At 40.6% G+C, this 22,768-nt stretch overlaps 1 protein-coding gene across 5 annotated transcripts in view; it reads left to right on the forward strand.

Annotated features, from left to right (window-relative positions):
* The window catches only part of ANKRD55 (ankyrin repeat domain 55), a 514,150-nt gene that overhangs the window by 364,708 nt on the left and 126,674 nt on the right, over window positions 1–22,768 (forward strand). The window lies entirely within an intron of this gene.

Raw genomic sequence — 22,768 nt, forward strand, 5'->3', positions numbered from 1 at the left:
CCTAATGTCTAGGTGTTGTCAGAATATTGTCTAAAAGTTGTTTTCATTATAATACAACTCCTGGTAATAAGGCTGTGGGGAAAGGAACACATAAGCTCCCCCATTCTCACTTCTAATGGTTGGAGGCTATTAACATGTACCAGAAAAACTTCATATTTGCCAAAAGGCCAGTTTGGCTTAGGTGGATTGCTGTGCCATGCATATTTCAAATCCATGCTTCAGAGTCCAGAAAGGACTCACTTATGGACATCAAGGGTTTATTTAGATAAAGATGTTAGGTTAAGGTTGTATTTTTTTTCTTGGTATTTTGGGACTCTGATAGCATTCTGTAAATACCCCGTTCTCAATTGTTATAACTGTGTGGGGGCCTTGTCTCTAAACACTTGTCTCTAAACACCATGTTACTGTGATTTCTGGGATATTTTCTGAACCCCTTTAAATTCTGGGAACCTGAGAATTTCCTTTTTGAGCAATAATTGTGCTCCTTTTCTGTGTATTTCCTTATAAGCCACTGGATCCTGAACAGGTTGCAAATCCAGAGCCACTGAGGAAAGGGTGGAAGCTGGGTAGAGTGTTCCCTCATTCTGTGCTGGCTGTGATAGGCAAGCACTGCCCAGGAATCAGGGAGAGACCCACTGAGGACCCTAGGCTTCATGCCTGAAGGATTTCTTTTGAGATTTCATGCCTATCAAGTTCATCTTCAAAGAACACAATGCCCATCTGATTTTTTTTATTATTATTTGAATGAGAGTCAAACACTGACTAATTGTGTCTGGAATATGTCAGGCCAAAGCTTGCCTTGGTGGAAGAGGTTAGGCAAGATGATTGGGATGACAAGGGTTTGAGAGGATTTGAGAGACCCCCTCTGGAAACCACAGGGTAGAAAAAGGTAATGAAATTTGGCACTAGTAATGGATTTTCTTTTATTCCACTCTCTGAACTTTTTGGACCACTGGGGGCCTTGAGGTGGTGCCTATTGGCCTGGAGTGGATGAGCACGCTCCCAATGGCTGCAGAGCTATACAGAAGAGATCCCCTGGGGGGCAGCACTCAGGTGCAAAGCTCACTGAGACTCCTGGCTGCAGCACTGGGCAGGCAACCAGGGGCCACCCTCTCCTGCTTCTCACATAAAGATTACTGAACATGCAAAGATAAAGAACCTTTTCTAAGCAGTAATAAGGTCTTGAATACAAGAAAGCAGTGAGCCAGAGCAGATCAGCATGAAACAAGAACAGACTGGTATGTCCAAAGGAATACAAGCCAGGTTTCACCACATTTTTATTGAGAACAAACTGGATGTTTATACGAGAATCCTAAGGTATAATAATCCTAACTGGATAATTATGCTTAACTTTGGTCCTCATTCCATATATGGATTTAGTCACTTTCTGTGGTTTTATTATTTTAGTGAAATCTGGAGTTATATAACCACCTTGTCTTTATTACAGATAATAACCTGAAATGGTTGGCTTCTCCCTGCTTCTAGAAGTGACAGTTCTGGGGCCACTAGCTGAATATGGCTTTAAGCCATTTATTTCTGAGTCTCCATCACATCCCAAACTCACCATTTTTAATTCTATTCAGAGAATTGCTGTTATGATCCTATTATGATCAGTTACTTCAAATATTATGTGGATCTTAAATAAGGAGACAAATCTTTAGATTACCTTTGAGAGAGCTTCAAGCTGGGTTATCTCTGACACAAATTGATTCTCCTCCCTGCAATACCTGAAAACTATTCTAGAACCCAGCAATGTTTCTGCCCTCACTCGAGGTACCTATGCTTCAGATGTCAACTGGTGGCCCAAACCCTGCCCTTGAGTTCTGCTGATTCAGAGAGGAGCTTACACTCTCATGGACTTTTCTACCTCTGACTTCTGGGAGCATGTATGCTGTCTCCGCATCAGTCTCTGTCAACCCAGGTGTAATTGACATTATATATATATATATATATATATATATATATATATATATATATAATCACTCTGTAAGCATTTTGTGAATAATACATTGTACTCAAGGCTTGGGACTTGTGGGTCCGAGTACATGAATGTGTCATGTCACATAACTCAAGCCTCGCAAGTTCCCAATGCCTCTCTCTCCTGTTCCCCAACCTTCTTTATTGTCCCTGAGAGATCCATGATCCTTTCCCTCTGTTAAGCAAACAAACCTATTTCCCTTAATTCCTACCTATACCCTTCTCTCAGTGACCTCATGGAACCAAGTGTCCTCTATGTAACAAGATCCATGCTCCTGAGAAGACAGTTAGAAATATGAATAACAACAACAGCAATTCAGTAGCATGCATTTAATATAATAGTTGATTGAAATCAAGTCTGAGTCTCTACCTCCATTAAAAGGCAGCACGATATTTTAGAAAAGGACCTGAATTTGGAGTCAGTCCACTGGGGTTTAGAGCCAGCAGCACCCCTCACTAGCCACGTGAAAAACCAGCAATCCATTTGGAGTCTCAGTTCATCATCTGAAAAGTGAAGATGTTACTAATATTTTGAATGTTTATATGGATCCAAGGAAATTATTTTTGCAATGCACCTGAAAGTTGCAGCAGTGGTTCTCAGGACATTTTTAGCTTGAACCACAACTGAGGTGTGCTGCTGACATCTAGGAACACTGGCTTTCCTCCAGCCTAGGGAGATTCTGCATAACACAAAACAATGGAATCCCTAGGGGGAAACACTGTTTCTGAGCACAGTATAAGCGAAAGGTATGTTACTTCTGAACTTCTGCCTTTCATACAAAATGCTGATGGATTTATATATACATGATGTAGTTAGTTCTTTAAAAAGATTTTCCTCATTTTGGGTTATTTTATCCCAATATTTGTTGCAAGGTGATAGTTTCTCTGGCATGTGGTATTCTGCCAACATTTTAATTACAATCTTAAGTCCCCTATGAGTGTTTCCATTTAGGATGTCTTTGTTTAATCTTTCAGTGCAAACTATATTTTATCCTCCAGAAGACAAACAAGAGAACAAATGTTGAGATAACAGCTGGGGGAATTTTGCAAATGGTGAAGGTACACAAAAGCAGGTGATAAGGGCCTTGGGCATCTGCCCAGGCCACAGGAGTTGTCCTCCCAAGGCCAGTGTTAACTGGTATAAATAACTGTTGAGCTAAAGGCAGTGAAGGTTTCAAATGTTTGCTGTCCTTCCCCCTCAGCTTGCAGTATGCATGGCATCCCTTGATAGGACCTAGGCCCCCAGCCCCTAGCCCTCCAAGAAGAACATGGTTCTGAGTATCTGGCTCTCCATCTGCTCATGAAGCTGTTGAGAGGCCCAGTATCTGTAGAGCAGACTCCAGATGTGCTGTTCTGGCCATGGGGAAGCACTGTGGTGACCCCTCCACACTCTCCCTGTATGCTCAATTGTAGACTTGGGGCTGCTGCCTGTACCATGGGGCAGACCGGAAGAGCGGGGTGGGGGTGGGGGATTGGTGTGTATTGTCCTTGGGTCAGGAGCCAGATGAATATTTGCATTCCTCCCACTGACTCTGCATCCTGGGGTTTAATGAGCTGCTTTGGAAGATGCTTGATGAAGTGATATCTCCTCATGGATGTTTTATCATTTGTGTAAGCAGAAAACAAAACCCTGCTTTTATGAGCTTAAAAGGAATGTGCTTCAGATGAAGGTGAGAGGACCTAGCTGGCTGGGAAGATTCAGAACCTGGAAGCCAGTTGTAATTCCACTTTCAATCAATAGGCTGAACCATAAGTTTTTGTTCTTAGGTCACGTCTGATTACTTTGACCACATCACTTCTCCCTCTGAAGCTTTCAATGGCTTTGTATGCTGGTAGGAATCTTTTAATTTCCTTAGACTTTCATCCAATCTATCCATAATCTTGAGTTCAACCTACTTTTCTAGTCTTTTCTCTTGTAACTCCCTTCACAAATCTTACACCTCAGGTCCCTTTAAAAAAAAAAAAAAAAAAAAAAAAACACCCAAAACTTGTTCTTCCCTGAAAACAGGTTCTCCAGCTGGTCCAACTGCTGTGTGACCCTGGTTAATCATGAACACCTCCAAGTCCTGGGAGCCTAGCTCGTAAAATCCAAGGGTGAGGCTTAGGCTATTGAATTTTTCACAGGCTGCCCAGGTGGATTTAACACACATCAAAGTTTGTGAACATCTGGGCCTAAAATCCCCTCCAACTCTGATTTTCCCACATATTACCCATGCACTGCAATTCTGTGTCTCCACGTGTTTTAAAATATCTTTTCCTGGAGGGGAGCCTGGGTGGCTCAGTCAGTTAGCTCAGTCTGACTTCGGCTCAGGTCATGATCTTGTGGTCTGTGGGTTTAAGCCCCGCATCAGGCTCTGCACTGACAGCTCAGAGCCTGGAGCCTGCTTCGGTTTCTGTGTCTACCTCTCTCTCTGCCCCTCCCCTGCTCATGCTCTCTCTCAAAAATAAATAAATGTGAAAAAAATTAAAAAAGAATCCTTTCCTGGAATGTTTCACTTTCCTCCTAGTTAACCCTGTATACCTGTGCACAACACACACACACACACACACACACACACACACACACACATCAAGGCCCTTCAAGATCAGCTCCAATACTATCTCCTCCAGAAAGTCTTGCCTGAGGTCCAAGCTTGCCTTTCAAAGCTCCCTTTCTTCAAACACCTCTACCACAACAGTTACCACAACCAGTCTTAGTTCTAGGTGGTTTTTGTTTAATTCACCATATAGACTATAAAACACCTGAGCGTAAGTATTCCTTCTTGTTCATCTTTTATATTCCACATTATTCATGGGAGTAGCCTGTGAGAGTTGGGAGAGTTGGGAGAGTTGAGTTAAATTGATGTGACATGAATTAACTGAGAGACATCTTGGTGAAGGTGACAAGTTAGAGGGTCTTGGGAAGATTACTGATAGGGTAGAAGGCTCGTATCACTCTTACTATCATGGAACATTTCCTATCTGTCTCTATCCACAAGTGATTGTAGACTCAAAATAATACAAAAAGCTGCAGCTGTTTTTTGTCAAAATCAGATGATTTTATATCTGTAATCTTGCAGCCAGAGCAGTTGAACTGATATATTTAATGACTCACTCCAGACAGACAAAAGTCTGTTCTTGAGAAATGAGGAGGGGGAACTATTAATCTTTTCTAAAATAAACAGAGTTGTAATGACTTTAATCTGAAGAATACAGATCCTGAGCTGGAACACAACACCCAAGTACCCGCCAAATTCCCTGACTAGTACAGAGTGCCACAATGATAATTGACTGTGGGACCATTTTCCCTGTGGTCTCTGAGGGACATTCACAGTATCACCAGCATTTAAAGGGGCCTTATCAACGTAGCTCCTCTAGCTTCATGACAAAGAACAGTTTGTCATCATCTGTGGCCTTTAGAGCACTTGCTTTTCTAAGCTTGCTGCAAAGCTTTGGGGTGCCCAGTCAGTCAGTATTTTGCTTTTGATTGCCTACCCCTGTGTCCTATCCATGCCCCTCCCTTCCAATCAAGTCCATCCACAGGAGTTCCTGCTTCTCCCTGAGGCATGGGGGAGAGAGATTCTCTTCTCTACTCTCCCAGGACTTACTTACTCCCTAATCTCTGAAATTGGGCCAATGTGCCTCTCAACGTCAGGAAGCACTGCCTTTCTTTGATGCCAACCAGGCTCAGCAATCTTTCCCTTGGGTACCCTGCTTGACTTCCCAACAGCATGCCAGACTGCTGGATTCGCTTTGCTGCCTTGGTTTCCAAACTGATCCATCTCTGCTTCTCTTCTCTAACTTTTTCACATGCTTCTTCCTTGCCTGTCACATAACTATGGGCATCTTCAGACTTCTTTCTCAATGCAGCCTCTCTTCTTCCTTTGCATTCCCTTCCCTGATGTCATTTATTGCCACAGGACCTTGATGCCAGGAGCTCTCAAGCCCACAGACTTCTCTCAAGCTATAATCACTTTTCTTAAATGTCCTGATAGACATCATTTGGATTTTTTATTGGTCTTTCACTCACCATTTCCAAATCTAATGGATTCTGTCTTGTGCCCAGCTCCTGTTCAAATAAACTTCAGGGCCCATTTTCCATTTTCTCTATTTTCTATAGTAGCCCCACAATCATCCCAGCCACCTTGTTTCTAAATCATGGAATGTGTATGACTTCTAACCTCTTTTCCATTCCTCTCTCTGTGGCATGTCACTATTTACAAAATTTTTAGAGTTCATCCTTATAGATTTTTCATCTGAATTGTTTCTCCTAGATCTCTTCTTTCTACATCCACAACCACAGTTTAGGCTTTCAATTTTGTCTCACAATAGCCTTGTTACTGGTGACCCTACTTCAAACACCATTCATACCTAGACACCAAGGCTCAGGGAGCTTCCCTGGCTGGTAGTACTTGGCATATGTTCTCACACGTCAATGCTGGAAAGTGAAGCTCTTCTCCATTGACTCCCCCTGGGATCAGACATCTGGCAGCTTGTACCTGGTTTCTCCCGGACTTTCACCCATGTACCCTTCCCTTTGCTGATTTTAATCTTTGTCCTCTCACTTTAATAAACCCTAGCTGTGAGCATAACACTTTCTGAGTTTTGTGTGTTCTAGCAGATCACAAAGCCTTAGGGTGATCTTGGGGACCCCTGGCACAATACATCATTCACAAACTTTGAAACTTTAATTCTGAAGTTATCAATTGCTAGTGATGACTACATAACTGATTACAACCCACCAGTAAATCATGACACAAGGATTGTATTTTGCGAGGGGAGGGAATGTGTCTTTCTCATCATTTCACCTCCTGCTATGCTTTACACAGACTAGCTCACACTAGGTACTCAGGTAACACTGAATTGTAAATGTTAGGAGCAAGATGTTCAGCAAATATTGGAAAGTATCTCCCTAGTTTGTGTGTCATTCACAAGTCCAAGAAACACAATATAAAGCTAAACTGCATAACAAAGGGACTCAAAAATACAGTGGGTTAAATAAATCACACCATTTGCTTTCCTCAAAAACAAGGCTTGAGATAAAAGTCCAGGTTGTGGTTTTTCCCCATATGGTCATTCAGAAACTCAAGTTCCTTTTCTGTGTCACTTAGCTATCTCTTAAGGCAGAGATCAGCAACCTATAGCCCACAGGTCAAATCTGTCCTACCAACTACTTTAGTAAACAAAGTCTTATTGGAATACAGCCACGCTTATTTCTTTACATGTTATCTACAGCTGCTTTTGTGCCCCAAGCGCAGAGCTGAGTAGTTGCAACAGAGACTCTATGGCCTGCAGTCTAAAATATTTACTATCTGGCCCTTTACAGAAAAAAAAGTTTGCTAAGCTGACAGGAAGAGGGAAGAGTATTGGAAGAATACACAGCTAATATTTTAAAGGCAAGCATATCAGTGGTATGTGTCATTTGCACCCCCATTTCCTTGGACCACAGATAGTCATGTGACCTTGTGTAGCTGCAGGGGAGACTGTAGAATACCATCTTCAGCTCAGGAGTCAGGAAGCTTTTTCTGTAAAGAGCCAGATAGGAAATATTTTCAGCTTTGAAGCCTGAATGATTTCTGTCACAATTACCTGTTGCTACCTGTGTAGTGTAAAAGCAGCCATAGACAGTTTGGAAATAAGTGAGTGGCTATGTTCCAATAAAACTGTATTTACAAAATGAGTCAGTGTCTGGTTTGGCCCACAGGCCATCATCTGCCAATTCCTTCACTAGCTGGATGGCCATGTGTCTATGTTTACGTATTTATGTTTAATGATAGGTGTTTCTATTATTAAAAAGAAGGGGAAAGGAAAATGGATGGGAAGGGGGAAGGGTGTCAGTCTCTGACATAAATATTTTTTGTGCCCAGGCAAGTCTTGAAAATAGTCACCCTTGGTTTATTTGTTGGTATGTATTGCATGCTGATTCTTGTTGCAAAAGTCACATGTGTTGGAAAAATGGATCCCCTTACCCTTTTTCAAAAATAGTGTCCCATGGATCTGAGTTCAGCTCCATACTAAAGAAACCTGACAGTATACTCTGTTCAGTGTTCCCAGTAGTCTTCAATTAGTTCACTCTACCGGTTAAAATCATAGGCATAACTGTGCTGGATATGCCTGATTGGCACTCTGCATGGATTCCACCTCTTTCTATGTGCCTTCCTATACTGGAGAGGCTGGAAAACTAAAAACTGTATTTCCCAGACTCTTGCATCTAGGCTTCTAGATGCAAACTAGTTTTCACCAACTGGATGCATGTGGACAAAATCTGAACAACAGGGGTGAGACAGAAGCTATCTCTCTGCTGCTGATGCTGCCAGGAAGCAGGTTGTGGCGATGCGTCAGAATAGTTGAGGCAGCTGGATTCAGCATTCTGTGATTTTGTCACCAGCTTCTAAGTACTCAGAGGCAGTTGTGGCTGTCATGCTAGGACCCAGAATCCAAGATCAGGAAATTGCTACTGGCCCTGGAGCAGAGAGATCTCAGCAGATAGCCACATCAGTGCCAAAAATGTAGGCTGGGAATATACCAGATGGGAGCTCCAGGATTCAAGAAAAGAAGTCACCAGAGGCAAATGACCAGTTTGCAGGACCATAAATAGGTCTTCTTTCATAAGTATATTTTCTGGCCATAAGGCAGATTTTATTCTGATTTTATATGCAAGAATATGTACACAAAATCATTTGTTTCTGACAAAGTTCTGACTATACGCCTCACCCTCAGTTTATTATTTTGTCTCACAACTGTATAGGTCTGGGCATGTCATATCACACCTTTGGGCCTCAGTTTCTTAATCTGTCAAATGACAGTATTTTAACTTCCTAAAGGCCTATCCTATTCTAAAATCCTGTGTGCTATTTGTGTTTTTAAATCTTGTGAACTACATCCTTTTTTCTTTTTCTTCCCTATAGCTCTCAGCCAGCCACAGATTTGTCTTAGTGCTATTGGTGACTGTTGTGGGCTGAATTGTGTCCCTAACCCCCAAATTTATATGTGGAAGCCCTAGTATCCAATACCTTGGAATGTCGCTGTATTTGGAGATAGGACCTTTGGAGATGTGAGTAAGGTAAAGTAAGGTCATATGGGTGGCCGCAATTCCCTATAGTAGGTTTCCTTAGAGGAGGAGAAGAGATAGGAAACACACAAATACATAGACTGGAAGGATAAGGATGTATGGACACATTGAGAAGATGGCCATCTGCAAGCCAAGGACAGAGGGCTCAGAAGAAACCAGTGTGTTTTTTTGTAATTTTTTAATGTTTATTTATTTTTTACAGAGACAGAGACAGAGCAAGATCAGGGGAGAGGCAGAGAGAGAGGGAGACACAGAATCCAAAGCAGGTCCAGGCTCTAAGCTGTCAGCACAGAGCCTGACGTGGGACTCAAACACACAAACCGCGAGATCATGACCTGAGCCAAAGTCAGACTCTTAACTGACTGAGCCACCCAGGTACCCCTTGGTCACAGAGGTCTAGCCTACAGAATCATGAAAAAATAAATGAATAAATAAATGTCTGTTGTTTAAGCCACACTATGTATGATACTTTGTTATGGCAGCCTTAGCAAACCAATATAGTTATATTTCCAGAAAGCTTTTGAGAACAAGATAGGAAAGCACTGAGTAATTTCATAAGCCACCCACATTGTAACCCAACAGGCCTTGGCCTCTGCCTTTGCAGCCAGCAAGGCCACAGCTGGAACCACTTGGCTTCCACCTGTAGACTCAGCAGTGCCCTCACTCAAGGGTGCAGCTTATTTTTGGCCTAGGTGCCCTGGTCTGACTATCAACTCCATATGTTGAAACCCAACACACCTATTTGTTGAAACCTAATGCCCAATCTGATGTTATTAGGAGGTGGGGCCTTTGGAAGGTGATTAAGTCATGAGGGTGGCGCCTTCATGAATGAGATTAGTGCTCTTCTAAAAAGACCCCACAGATCTCCCTAATTCCCTTTCCCTTTATGAGGTTACAGTGAAAAAAATCACTGTCTTTAAACCAAGAGCAAGAACCCAGGTTTGCCAGAAACCTTGATCTTGGTCTTCCAAGCCTCCAGAACTGTGAGAAGCAAGCTTTTGTTGTTTATAAGCCACTCATTTTATGGGGTTTTTTTTTTTAAGTTTATTTATTTATTTGAGAGAGAGAGAGAGTGAGCAGGGGAGGTTAAGAGAGAGGGGGAGAAAGAGAATCCCAAGCAGGCCCTGCACTGTCAACACATAATCTATTGCAGGACTTGATCCCTTGAACCGTGAGATAATGACCTGAACTGAAATCAAGTGTTGGGCACTTAACTGACCAAGCTACCCAGACACCCCTGGTATTTTTGTTACAATAGCCTGAACAGACTAAGACACCAATGAAATGTAAGTAACCTTATTAGTTTAGCATCGAGTAAACTTTGGTCCACCTGTCTCAGATAGTGGGCTACCAAGAGAGGTTAGTGGGTAGTGGATACTGACCTGCCCAAGGCTGCTCACATGGCCTGGTGCTGTTAGTACGCATTTATCTAAATCTTAACTTGATTCCATGCAAACAAAGCATCCTTCTCATTTTAATTTTGTCTTCCATGTAAGTGTTTTTTAGGGGGTGGTGGGAAATGAACTTATTTTAGGGACTTCCCAATGTTGTGGTCCCTGAGATAGGGATGTCTTCTGATAAATCAGTGAGAGAACTTCTGATTATGACTTGGGTTCCCAGGAAGCTTCTTACAGGGAGAACTTTCTTTGGACCAAACCAGGGAGAGCTTTCTTGTCCATATGATGACTACATATTAATGTAAATTAATTTTTTTGACATCTTTGAATCTCCTGCAAAATAGTGTTTATTTTTATTGGCATGGATAACTTTTAAAAGCCTGATCACCAGGCACTGCCAATAATGAGATTCTGAGTCTTCAAGGAAACAGATGGACCCCTACATGAAGTGACCTAACTGAAGGCTGTACCATGAGGAAGTATCTAACTCCAGTGGGCCCTTCCTTAGACCATACCACTAGCTCTGTTATATCTCTCAATTTCTGTGTAACTCATGTTTCTTTTTGAAATAAGATACAATCTTGGGGCATCTGGCTGGCTCAGTCAGTGGAGCATGTGACCCTTGATCATGAGTTAGAGGCTCACGTTGGGTGTAAAGATTACTGAAAAATATATATATAATCTTGAAAGTGAGTTGTGCTGAATAGTTCTGATCTTCATTTTCAGATGACTTTAAAAGAATTATATTTATTTACTCAATAAATCTGGTCTACCCCAACTCTGTACTGCCAGATAAAAAGACAATATGAGAAATTTTCCTTGTAACATTGTGCCTTGCTAACTATTCATCTGATAGGAGAAGACTGAGCTTTTTATAACTCTAGCAATTCTGTCCTCTGGAGTGATGCGTTTCACACCTGAATGTATGTATGAATCACTTGGAGATCTTTGTTAAAATTAAGATTCTGACTGAGTAGGTTTGAGTCAGGGCATAATATTTTACACTTTTCCAAGTCTTCAAGTGATACCAGTACTGTTGGTAGACCACATTTTGAGTTGCAAGCCTCTAAGAATAGCATAGGTAGACCAGGTGGCCACTTACACCCTGGGCTTGAAGAAGTAGAAATCAACACCACCAGTCCTCTGCAAAGTATTAATCCCACAACGTGTCATTCCACCATTGTGGTTTTTGCCTTTGTCTCAGGAAATTTTTCTCATCTCAGGAATTTTTTGTTAAAATGAAAATATCCTTTAATTAAATCATGCCTTAACTCCCACTAATACCATGATCTGCTGGAATACCTTAGCAGTGATCCCTTAGAAGCCATTTGGAAAAAAAAAGATGGCAGTTGGGCTATAAGGAAGGTTGCAGTATGACCCTTCCGAAAGGAATGCTGTTCAGAAGGAAGGAATATCAAATATGAATGTTTTCAGTTGCAAGTAGCAGAAAGCCCAATTAAGAGTGACTTAAGCAATAAAAACATTTATTCATATCACCTAATAAGAAGTTTACCAGTTCAAGACTCTATCATATCATCGAGAACCCAGGTTTTTTTCTGTCCTCTATCCCCCAGACTCTCCATCTTTGGTTATTGGCATTTTATTCTTGTGCTTATTTCCTCATGGCCCCAAACTGGCTGCTGCAATTTCAGATATCATTTCCACTTTGAAAATTGAAGGAAAAGGAAGGAGCTTCACAAGCCTCATCTGTGTCTTTTACTAAGAAAGTGACATTCTTAGCAGTAGCTTCAAGAAGACCTCTCCTTGCATCTTATTGTTGGAACTTGTTAACTTGGCTTCCCCTAAACCAATTACTAGCAAAGGGGAGTGGGGTTACCCTAGGTTTAGAGTAACCATGACTCACTCTTCTGAGGTTAAGCGAGAGGTCTACCCTTCCCAATAACAAGGCAAATCCACCTACTAGAAAAGCCAGGGAGTGAAATGTGGGGCAAATGGCATTGAGTAGACTATTAACACCTTCCCTGGGAAGAAACAAGTTCATACTTGTAAGAGAGCCGGCAGAATGCCAAAGACCAGTTCCAGTTGTGCCTCAGTTTGAGTCAGGTACAGCCCTATTACCCATCTTCTGATAGCTTCCCATGACTTCTTCACTTTAGAACAAAAACACTGATTTGTTTGCCTTGAGTTCAGGAAGGCTGGGGGAAAGACTGTATGGTGGGTGCTTGGTCAATATTTACTGATTGATCAAAAAGGGAATGTTAGAAGAGTGATTTGAGGTGTTGAGAGAGATATGGAGAAAGATGTTCAGAAGTAATGGGTCTAATTCTTTGAATAAAGCAAAGATTCTAATAAAAACATTATTTTATTTGTATCTCAAAACAATCCTATAAAGTAAGGATTATTTTCCATATTTTACAGATCAGAATGAGAGAGACTAAGAATCTTGCCTAAATCCACATGGTTTGTCTTTGGAAGATTTGGGATTCTTGTGGGCTTTCTGATACCAAAGCTCTGAACTCTCTCACCACAACTTATACATTCAGGTGAGGGTCTCACTCAGGTGGCTTTTATACTCTTGTTCAAGAGCTCTGCTTTGCTGAAAAAGTCTTTACACCTGTGCTACATGTACAAACACACATTGGCCATGTATACAAACACTCATGGAGAAGAAACTGTGTTACTTTAACACAGTTACATCTCAAAACTATGAAGTTCCAGATCTACATTATTAAATGTACAGCTTTACCCTCTCAACCTCTGTCTCTGCTCCACCAGTCATTGTTATTGTTTTCCTGTTTCAGAATTATTACAGGTTTATTGAAGAAAACACAGAATTTTGGAACAGAAACAAAAATATTCACTCTCAGACTGCATTAAAATTTTCAGCATTTTATTTGCCTTCCTCAGTTTTCTAGTAATTTTCCTACATTGGAACCCTATTCACTCCAGATATAAAAAGCTTTCCACTCTCTTATTGGGTATCTTGTCTGATGGAAATCCAACTCAGGCAATTAAAGAATTCTGGTGGAGGGTGTCTCATTTGGGCCAGCTTGTCTACTGATTTGTTTCTGCCTCCATTGATTAAATTTCTTTTGAGTTGCCTCCAGCAATTAGGCATTCAGACCCTGAAGGCAAAGATCAGCACTGTGAACTCCAAGAGAAACAGATGTCTAGGAAACATACCCTGCTCTTTTAACTCAGGGCCGCTTGGTTCTGCCTGATGAGGAACTTATGTGGCTTCTGTTAGTGTCTTTGGTCTTCCTTGGACTGCATATACCTGAGTCTGGCTGTGTGTCTCCTTTTCTGAGCTGCAAGTGTTTGGATAGGAAGAGGCTGTCCTATTCCTTGGTACAGTTCTCATGAGCGTTTATCTCCTAAGCATTATGAAATTGAGATGCTAAATTTGCACAGCCTTTCCAGGAGAAATAAAAAGCAGATAATGTTTTTTTTTTTTTTTTTACAGTGCTAATATGAGCTATAGCAAAAGGGAAAAAAGAAGGAATGAGTATGAGGGGGGTAGAGAGAGGGGAAGGAAACCAACTCTCACCCTGTGCTAGGAACAAGCCTGGGCTTTGGCATACATTATATAATTTCATCCTCACGAGCCTGGGAAGGAGGCATTATTTTTCACATTTTACAAGATAAGGATGTCGAGACTCAGAGAGGCTGTGAGATTTGGCCAAGGTCAGATTGTAAATGGAAAATATGGGATTTGAATAGTCTTTCTGAGTCCTGAGCCTCTTGCCATAACAATTTGATATTTTGTTCACATAGGACACTGTTTTGGAAGAGGCATGGAAAATGGAGACTCCATCCTGTTATTTATGCTGTAGATTTCAAATTTTCCCAGTGTCTCTCCAGCAATAACATGTAGATGATGATCACTGGGATAAAACCACTGCCCAAACATGCTGTAGAAAGCTAAGACATGGCATTTTAATCCTTTGGCTGCAAAAATTAGCACATAGGAATATAGTGTCCAGGAAGACACGGGCCTAAGATAAATGAAGATAGCCCTGGAGATACCTTTCATATACTAAAGTCTATCTAAATTAACTTCCCAGGCTCCAAAGCTCCAAACTCTAAGAATCCCTTTCCCTTAGCAGTTGAGAGGGGCAGTCTTTACTCTGGACAGACCTCTGGCTCAGCTTCAGGCTCCCTCCTCCCACATACAGGCCAAAAGCTGGAGCTCTGCTGAGCTGAGAGTCACAAAGCTGGGAACAGAGGCAGGCCTTTCTCTTCCAGTTGCCTCTTGCATACTTGGGAGCACCCTTCTCTTTTCTTATGTTACCTCCCTCTCAATTCCATCTTCTGACTCTATGTGGGTATAACCTGGAAATCACCAATAGCTGAAGCTATTCAGTAGACCTGGCTCTAAAAATGAGTTATTGGAGAAAAGCATTAGTGCTAGGAACAATTTTTACTGTGTTTCACCTTTTCTACCCTCATTCTATCATCTAGATTCATTAATATAAGATTTGTACCTATATTACATACCCATACCCACACACATTACATGCAAAGGTTTGTCTCATTTACTGAGCCCTCACCATGTGTTAAGCACTCTCCTGAATTTATACACACACACACACACACACACACACACACACACATACACGTACACACACACACTCCCATTTAATATGAAGATATATATTTCTTTATATCTGTATCAACAGTGCTAGACCAAGTGAGTGCTCTGTTCTCCGAAGAAGCCCTTTGGCTGTAAAGTCTTACTTAATATAATTAGGTTGGAGGTAGTAAAAAGATCAGCTACAGAAATTATAGAAAACTCGTTATGACCTTGAAGTCAGCAGAGCAAAGCTCCTTGAGGAAGTAATAGGGAGCAGTGATAGAAGCAGCTCCTTCCTCTTTTTTTAAATACTGCCAAATTGTTGGGTTTTTTAAAATTTTTTAAATTTATTCTTTGTTTTTAGAGAGAGAGCATGAGTTGGGGAGAGGGGCAGAAGCAGAGAGAGAGAGCAAGAGAGAATATTAATAAGCAGGTTCCATGCTCAGTGTGGAGCCCGATGCGGGGCTCAATCCCACCCTCCTGGGATCATGACTTGAGCCAAAATCCAGAGTCAGATGCTCAACCAACTGAGCCACCCAGGTGCCCCTGAAGCAGCTCCTTCTAAACTGAAGAAAACTTGGTCACATTCCTACCCCATCCTGACCATCTGAATCACTGTGGACAAGCTCCTTAACCTCTTTGAGCTTTAGTGCTGTCACATTCTTTATGAGAACTGCAGTCTTTACTTGACATTGTGTTGGGAGAACTTATTAGAATAACCCGCTATAATCATTATAATGATGAATATTTCATGCCAGGTCACTAGGGGTAGCAGGTCGCTATTGTCCTGCACCTATTGTTCTTTTCCATTTCCCCTATAAAACTCTGAAAAACATAAACAGTACAGATTTGCCTTTGGACCCCATGGCAGGTATCCAGTTTTCTTTTCTGGGGGACAAAGCCCTACCTGCATAGCTGTCTGTCAAAGTCTGGCATGGGATGATACTTGAGCGAGAGTGGATGGGAAGGTGGGATCTCCTAAGAATTCAAAACTGTTCAACTTTGATGCTACCAGAGGGCATTTTTTCCTATTCCAACCTCCCCCTTCCCATATTACTCCACTAAATGGCCTGAAAGGTGAGGTACAGTTCTGTGGACAAGAAACAAAGGGACTTGTAGTAGGTACTGAGCTTGAGGCACCATCTGCACTCTTCCAACCCAGCACCAGCAGTCTCCTTGGTGATGGGGACAGAGGGGTCCGACAGCATCCATATCCATGGTAAAGAAAGGAAAGAGTCTGCTGTCATGGACACAGAGGCCCATGTGGAGATGACAGACCTTACCAGGCAGGGTGTGCCATGCTGCCCATCACTAATGCTGTTCTAGGGACTCCTAATTCACTATCTGCTGAGCAGCTCTAGGACATCTGGCCAGAAAATAACAGCAAGCTCCTCCATGGTTCATGCACACAAGCCATATGTAACTACCAGGGACCAGCACAAACCAGTTTCCTTGGCTAGGGCAAGGTTTACACCAGACACCAGAGGACACGTGCAGAAATAGACAGCACTGCTGGCTGGAAGTCCATGCAGAATCGATGTGCCTTCTGTCCTCACATCGTGGGAAGTATGGAAAGCTCCAGGTTTCCAGGTGGGAGAGGCTAGGCTATGTTTCAAGGAGAGACAGTAACGTCTGGTGCCTACCTCCTGTCCTTTCTACACTGCAGTTAGGACACATTTCTGCTGTTCTGTGAATTGAAAAAAGAGAATCTCAAGAGGAAGACAAAAAATAAATGCTTCAGATACATCCTTAAGATCACGCAGAAGCCCCTAAAAATAAATTCCAGTCTTAATCCACTTAAGGACATGAAAATTACAAGACCTAAATGCTACTCTGAGGACAAACATTTCCCAAATCAAATAGTGAGTAGGGAATGCAAAATAGTAAGAGAACGAACAAAACTCAGCCTCAACATGTGAAAATTTTGCTCTAAATTAGAATGAAGTATGCTAGTTGTAGAGTTGTTTCATCAGTTCTTTTAAGAATTGAAAATAGGAACAATCAGGCAAGCCAAACTAAGAATCATTTTTCCCAATAATTAGCCAAAATGCCTAAAAATGTTAACATCATGAAAGACAGCTGAAGAGTACACTAGATTAAAGGAACCAAAGGGACATGACAACTAAATGCAATGCTTGATTCTGTACTCACTCCTAGATTTAAAAAAATAATAATAAGCTCCAATATTACTAGGGCAGTATTAGTACAGTATTAGGACAGGTGGAGAAATCTGAATATAGAATGAATAATAGATAATATTGTGTGGTGTTAAATTTCCTCCATGTGATATTTATAATGTAACTGTGTAGGAGAATGCCTTTGTTCTTAGGGGAAATGCATTGAAATATTTAAGGGTAAAATGTCACGATGTGTGCAACTAATTCTCTAATGGTTCAGCAAAAAAAAATTAACGATGATGCTAAGACACACAGAGAGAATTAAGCAAATGTATAAAACATGATGGTAAATAAGTGCTCATTGTTTTTGTTTGCAACTTTTCTTTGTTTCAAATATTTCCAAATAGAATAAGCAGGGAGAGGAAAGGGGAATTGTTATAGATTAAAACATACTTAAGAAACATAAACAAATGTAATGTCTGGCCTATATCTGAATCTTAATTAGAACAGACCAAATTTAAAAAAGGATATTTTAAAAATAATCTTGGCAAATTGAACGTGGATTAGGTATCAGATAATATTAAGGAATTGTTAATTCTCTAGGAGTTGATAATGGTATGCTGTGGTAATGAGGGAAACAAAGCCTTTATCCGTTAACGAAAGTAAACCTATCATCTTTTACAAGTAAGATGATATGTTCTCTGGGATTTTCTCTCACATAGTCCAGAAAAGAAAAAAAAGAGAGAGAGAGAGATAAGTGAGATAAAACAACAATGACAGAATGTGGATAATGGTTGAGGCTGGGTAATGTATATATGAACGTTCTTTTACACTATTGGCATCTCAGCTTTGTGTCCCAAAATCTTCATAATAAAAAGTTGTTTTAAAAAATGAAAATACATGCAAAGTGGTCCTATAAAATAAAATAATTATTTCTAAAAGATAGGGACAAATGGTTTGTATAGATTTGTAAATTGTAGCTTTTATATCTTAGCTTTAAGAATTTGAGGGTTGGCATGCACATGCATGCACACACACACACACACACACACACACACACACACACACACATGCTTTTTTTAAATATCCAAGACACTGTTGCCCACATCCCAGCCCCAGAGATGATGCTGTGATATGTAGACACTTCCCATTTGCCAAGTTAGCTTTCCAAGTTCAATATTTTCTTAAATTTACTTTATGTTAGAATCTCTCTCTCTCCCTCATTCCCAAATCTTCTATCTCACCCACTCCTAAAAACAAAATATAGACTATGACTCCCCACAGGACTCCAGCAAAGGTATTTTTCCTTTCTGCTTAGTTAAGGCAGGATTGTAGCACAGGGAGTGAGTTAGACAGGCTCACAGTAAGTCTGTGGTTGGGCTAAGACTAGGACCTTGGACCTTAGACCTCTGCTCTAACCATTAGTCAACATATCCTCTCTTGACCATCCATAATTAAGGTGGCTCTAGTCTCTATAGTAACCAATCTGCCTAAAATAGGAATTATGTGAGGAACAAAACATTTAAAGCCAGTTGGATCCATTCATACTCAAACAATGTCTATTTAAGGGCTGTTACCCAAGTTTGTTGGCTTTTTTGAATGTTCTCCCACCATGGGCTCAACCAAAGGAGGTGGAGGGGGGCTCTGTATGGTCCATTCCATACAGAATCTCACATGCTGTTGTCCCCTTTCCTTCTTTAAACATTTCTTTATGTCCCCAAGTCATAAGCCCTTAAAACAAACTTTTTGTCAAGGCAGTTTTATGACCACAAGACTGAAACAAAAGTGGAAGTCTGAGAATCCTTTATGGGCAAAGAAAGCTTCCCAAAGAAGAAATGGGACTGAGTCCAAATCCCTCACAGAAACCTGGCAACTTCACACATTATTTTCCGTTTACAAGGTGGGGCTTTGAACACTTCTCCTACTGTGTCAGCTCCCCTGGGGGTCTTTGGGAAGGAAGCGGAATAGTGTTTGGAACCAGAGCTAACAGGGCACAAAACTGGAGAATCAAAGAGTCCAGCCCCTTGCAGTGAGCACCTGCCTCATAGGGTTTGTGAGGATTCAGTGGGAATGCCCTGAGAGTGTACTGGTGTGTGTTCCATATAACTAATATTGTTTCATCATCATCATCATCATCATCATCATCATCGTCATCATTATTACTACTACTTCTGTATGTATGTTAGGTACATCTTTTGGCTTTCACACTAGAAAGTATCTCTCCATCTTGTCCCTACTCATGCCTCATTTTGGAACAGGTTTTGACTTCGGAAACACTGCTAGGTACAGAAAGCACTATGACCTGTAGTAATTAAGTCACCCAAAGGTTTGTTATTGTTGTTAATGCTGTTGTTATTTTCTTAGTTTTCCCAAGTGGAAAAAGACAAGCAATGACGTTTCTTTTTTTTTTTTTTACCTTTCTTCTTCTTATTTATTCAAGAAGCATTTATCGAATGGGAGTTTGATGCCAGGCCTGGAGTCTAGCTGCTCACTTAGATACAAGTGCCTTCAAAAAGCTCACAGGGCAAAGTAAGGAATAGACTTTTACACAGTTGAATTACAGTACAGCTAGTCTTCCCAGACTTTACAAACCAACATCAGGATGCTCCATTGACTTTGAAATTGTGATAAGTAACAAATAATTGTTAAGGAATATTGTATTGAACCTACATATAATAAAAATTATTCATTATTTATCTGAAATTCAAATGTAACTGGGCATCCTGTCATGTATCTGATAATCCCAGTATACACAACACAACAGTTGTTGTCAATGAATACAATCAGAAAAGGCTATGGGAACAAAAAGGCCTGTCCCCTTCATAAAAGAGGTGACATAAAGGAGACTTTAAAATAAGGAAAAAATTTTTCAGGTACCAAAACCAGGGAGGACCTGAATCTACCAATGGCCTGAAGGATAAGGCATGTCAAATGTATAGGAAAATATGAGAAGTTTATAAAAACTGGATCACAGGGGTCCATGTGGATAAGTGGCTTGAGGTCTGCTAGGTAGGCCATGGGGGCCCTCAGAAAATTTTGTGGTGGGGAGTGACAGGGTCAAACTTGATTTTAGGGTGGGAAAGGATGAACCGTAGGAAAAGAAAAAGGTTAAAATGAGCAGTAAGACGGCTGTTACAGTCATTCAAGGAGAGTTCCCAGTAAGGACTGAAACTAAACCAGTGCTTCTGCACATAAGAGTAGAAGGCAAATTGGAGAGATGATTAATCAGTGAAGCTTGTCAGAATTTGTTGATGGGCAAGGCAGTTGGCCGTGACAAGCATGCCTCTGTGGGGTCTAGCTTGGGAGGTGGGGAGAATAACAATGCTGTATTTGGCTACAGATTGATGTAAAAATGCAAGTTAATTCCAGTCTAGCAATTTAGTAGCAGTTGGTTAACATTCAAAGTATCTAATGAGAACTATGCCCTTCAGAGGTAGTTAACACATTTGAGAACACCAATCAGGAATCAATACCATCCAGAACTGATACCTAGCAGTTCCTGCAGTTTGTCTTAATCTACCCCAGTGGATTTGTTACTTAGCATAAGGGAGAGGAGATCAGTTAGGAGTAAGAATCTGGCATGCTCAGTGTCAGATATCAAGCCCTACTATCTTTTAACTTCGTGAAGAGCATGACCCTATTACAAGGCTGGCCCATTCTGCCTTTGAAATATCTCTGTATTTGTTTTTCATGCTTATGAATAAATATTAATATATCTGCCAAAATTTGATCCAAGACTTGCTATCACTTTAACATACTGTACTCTCTGGTAGTGTGGCTGTCAATAAGGGATTATATAATTTTCCCTATACCTACCTCTTGTCACTAGATGATATAATAGTATTAATGTATATCAAAAGAACATTAGATAATTTGCTGATGGCCAAACTGGCTTAAGTCCATTCAAAATAGATGCCATTGGAAATTGACTTTATGTAGAAGTGAGGAGTTTCCTTTAAAAATCATGGATCTACACTTGCACCCCACACTGCAGGTTTTAGACTCATCCAGAGCATACTGTTTACTTCACACCTTGTGTGAGGATGCCCCTTATCCAACTCTCATGGAGTCAGATTTAATTGATGAACTTCAGCTAAAGAAACATGATCACACATGATGACTTTCACAAAAGTCTGGAAAGACTTAAAAAATAGAATAAAATATACTCAGGCATCCCATCACAAATGTGGGCTCCAAATAGAAGATTTTATTGTAAACCTTCCAGACGTTCAGACTCCACTGTTATTTTTGAAAAAGCATTCCAATAACGTATGCCCCTTCAATTGGGGCATGGTTTGATACAAAGCAGCAGGCATTATTTAAAAGAAAAAAAAATAGGTCTCTAGAGACGTCAAAACAAATTAGCTGTTATGCTAAAATTATTTCCTGTTGGGTTTAATAAAGTTAACAAGATAAGTAAAATGAAAAACAGCATTAGGAAGCAGGGAATAATTTCCTGCCAAGGATGGAGCTCTTGCAGACGTTGATAACAATAGATAAGAGACTTCATTTGTCTATTTTTATTTACCACAATGCCCTCATTCCATTTCTATTTTTCAAAATTTCCTTTAAGATTTCTTTTGAGATGAAGTTATTTGTGATGCCATGGCTATTTTTAAACCTAGTTAGAAACCCATGGTTCAAGAGTATTGCTGGTTTTTTCATGTTCTGTTTCTACAATGAATGTAGTACTTCCAAAAAACTGATAGACAATAATTGAGGAAAAGGTTGAAGCTGTTATTTAAATGGCCTTTGGGCATTATGTGTGCCTTTCCTTTAGCCAAGTCTCCTTGGTCCCAATTAGCATAAATAATTAAGATTTGACAGCAAGCTAAAGAGGGTGCCTTCCCCCAGTAATGATCTAAAAATAGGTTCCTCCAAAGACAGTTTTCTTACTGTTTCTAACCATTATTCCCTTTGACTTATGTGTAAAAGCCTTAAAATTTAGGAAGACACAAGGGTCTTGAAGTCATCAGACTGGTTTCTAGTCAACACTTTCACTATTATTTCATCACTTTATGTCTCTGGTCCTTAGCATTACCATCTGAGAAATTAACTGGTGGAATCCTTGATAATGTTTAGCATTCACTGAGCATTTAATAAGTGCTAAGCCCTTGACTAAGAACATTACACACATCATTTAATTGTTGCTGACAGTAACTTTTAAAAGTATTACCTCTATTTTATACATGTGAAACTAAGGCACAAAAAAGTTAAATAACTTCCCAAAGGTCACTCAGCAAGCAAGAGACTAAGCCAGTATTCACATCCAGTTCCACTCAAGTCCAAAGACCATATGCCTGTTCTTAGCCACAATGCCTCCAATTATGAGATACCACCTCTAGATCCATTCCTGATCAAATGCCCAAGGTCCTATGATTCTTTTAGTAAGGAAGAGAAAATACCTTTAGCAACATTGGGTATGATGGTCAAGTTGACAGAAATACAGAACATGATGGCATAAAAAGGAAAATTTTGCATTCTATATTGATGTGAATTTGATATGTTGGCAGATATGTCCAACAGGCCTTTGGAAATTTAGACTAGGGCAAAGGACAAAAGTCAGAGCTGAAGATAAAGAACTAAATCCCCTGCAAGAAGGTACCGATAGAAACTATGCAAAAGAAGGAGAGTACCAAGGGAGAAAGTGTGCAAAGAGAAAGGGAGGACTGCTAAGAGCAGATCCTTGGGG

This window comes from Panthera pardus, unplaced genomic scaffold, assembly GCF_024362965.1.
Source record: "Panthera pardus isolate Hobbes unplaced genomic scaffold, ASM2436296v1 HiC_scaffold_2, whole genome shotgun sequence".
NCBI lineage: Eukaryota > Metazoa > Chordata > Mammalia > Carnivora > Felidae > Panthera > Panthera pardus.